The sequence below is a fragment of the Carassius gibelio genome, chromosome B18, assembly GCF_023724105.1.
Source record: "Carassius gibelio isolate Cgi1373 ecotype wild population from Czech Republic chromosome B18, carGib1.2-hapl.c, whole genome shotgun sequence".
In the NCBI taxonomy this organism is placed as follows: Eukaryota; Metazoa; Chordata; class Actinopteri; order Cypriniformes; family Cyprinidae; genus Carassius; species Carassius gibelio.
In genome coordinates, this window is record NC_068413.1 from 29,490,120 (window position 1) to 29,493,046 (window position 2,927).

Below are 2,927 nucleotides of genomic sequence, written 5' to 3' on the forward strand. Positions count from 1 at the left end.
CAGAAATTAGGTTGTTTCATCAACAATATGATATTTAAAAAAGATACTGAAAAACTGTAATGTACCCATTTTTCCCCCACTGTTTTCTCTTGACTAATGAAGAATATATTTTTTAAGTATTCTCTCAAGAAGAGAAAGCTTGTGCTCCTCCCTCTCTCTTACTCTCTCTCTCTCTATCAAGTTTGAGCAGCTCCACTTGCTCCCTCACCTGTCCCAGGACACTTAGCAAATAAAGGATGCCTGTTAACAACAACAGCACAATGAATTTCAGCAAAAAATGGTCTATTAACTTTGTATTAAGTCTTTCCCCAGCAGGCTCACTTTCTCCAGAATAGAACTAAAATGAGAAAATGGAAACACTTGTAAAAAAAAAACAAACAAAAAAAAAAAACAAAGAGATATTAACATTAGAAAATATGACACAGCAGGCCATGCATACAAAATACTGAAGTGCTAAAGTTTGGTTAAAACATTTGTAGACATCTCTTGCATGACAGCACTTCAAAAACACAACAAAGGGAAACACAATTGCCTTATACTATATATAATCTTGACTTGACTGTCTTATTGTTTGTGGGCTTTATGTAAAAAAAAAAAAAAAAAAAATACACTGGCTTTTAACACGTTGGCTAGATATTTGGGTAAATGAAAACAATACTTACATTTCAATGTGAAGTCCCCCACAGAACTCTCACCTGCCTTGTTATTTGAATATAAACACCGTCGTTGTGCATGCAAGTGATTCTGGGATATGGTAGGGTGCGAAGTGTCCATCAGATGTACACTTCGTTTTCATGGGAATTGAAGGGTGCATTTGAAGTCGCTTTCGAAATTCGTCAGCCTTCGTCGCGCCGAGGTGACGCATTCGCACTTCAAATGCGCACTTCCAAGTGCGCATTCTGACTTTGGGACAGTTTACGTTGTGGCGCTGTGACGCAATCACACTGCACATCCGCACTTCGGAGTCCACGCACTTCACTTTGGGACACCCTTCGTCGCGCTGCTGTGACGCATTCACACTTCAAATGTGCACTTCGGAGTCCATGCACTTCACTTTGGGACACAGCTATGGAGTCACCCGTTGTTTTCCATTACTCGGTTTTCTCGTGTTCCCTTGTGTTTTCTAGTTTCTTGTTTCCGGATTGATTTTGTGTAATGACGTGTGCCTGTTTTTGGATTATGATTTTTGGATTACCCATTAGGGATGGGCGATACCACATTTTTTCCATGTGATACGATACGGATACTTTTTGTTAGCATTTTACCGATACCGATAATGCTTAGAATTTTAAAAGTGTATGTGATTTTTTTTTTAATAATGGTAATTTTAAAAGTATATATATATATATATATATATATATATATATATATATATATATATATATATATATATATATATATATATTACACTTAAAGGCAAATGACATACACATTCTGGCCATTTATAACTCATTTATTAGAAAAGCAAATTTAACAAATAAGATGTTTAAACAACCTTCTTACAAAAATTATTGATTAAGTAACTTAAATCTTAATTAAATCAACAAAAATACCAACAACATAAACTGTTCATATTTTTACTTATTTCTTCATTTTAAACAGACCATGTTTTCCTTATCTTCCTACATTTTTGTAATTTTTAGCAATGCTCAGAAAGATACTGTAAGGTCACTGCAACTGTTGATAAAGATTGCCTAATCTTTCAACTGTAGATTAGAATTTAACCAAAGCAACATGTTAACATTTTTTCGTTTCAGCCTATTTCGCCTAATTATCTCTCCTGCCTTAGAAAAAAGCCTCTCTGCTGGGACGGAGGTTGTGACAATTCCAAGGTATATTTTTTGCCAGTTTGCTGAGCAGTGAAAATGTGTTATCATTTCTTTTCCACCATAGCAAAGGGTCTTCATTTCCTGGGATCACCTTTTCTTCCATGTATCTGCGCATTTCAATGTGTGCATCTGTGGTGGCTGTGCGGTTTCCCTGAAAAGCTAATATACGTGTGTCAAACTCCTGCCATAGTCCTCCCTTGCATGTAGAACAGTCGACACCTATCCTTTCAGTGTTTGCAGCAGGTGACTCTGGTGGCACTGTCAAGAATATTCCCATGCTGGTTGATGCAGAGGGTTCACTGGTTGTTGCCTGTCGGCCCAGGGCTTGCATCTCACTGATTAGCCGTGATTTAATGACTTCCACATTTCCTTTATCACAAAACAAAATGTTTTTGAACCTAATGTCCAAAAAGGTACTGGCAGCCAGACTATGATTATGCTCAATGGCTGTCGTCCCGGGTACAATACCCCCGATGAGATATGCCGAGGAAAACTAATAGCGCAATAATGGAGGAGGAATTGGAAAACATAAAAATCTCTCTGAACACCTTGACAGCTGAGATGCAAAAAATGTCAATGCAACAAACGACCATAATGGAATTGATGCTTGAAGTGAAAGAATTAAAAAAACAAAACGAAGAAAAAAAACAAAAAATAATTACCCTGGAAAACCGACTGGCGGATATGGAGCAATACACCCGAATTAATGACCTCATCATATCGGGTCTGGTTGTCAAGCCGCGCTCCTAAGCCAGAGCAGTAGCGTCAGGTGGAGGCGAACCAATGGACCAAGACTTGGAGTCAGTGGAGCAACTTTGAAATGTCAGTTTTAGGCTTAAAATCAGGGTTAGTTGCAGCTACATCTTTGTTAATCTGCTATCATTTCCCTCTTATTTTATAAAAATAATGGGTAAGATTAGATTTAGGGGTAGGGATTTGGTTTAGTCTGTATTTTTGGCAAGTAATGTTGATCCAAGATCAACAAAATATGTTGATCTAGGAACATGTCTTATCAAAATCACGCAGACCCCTGAAGTATACTTGCAATAGTTCTGCGTTAGCACAATAATAAATATTTCAGTACATCTTTAATTGTAC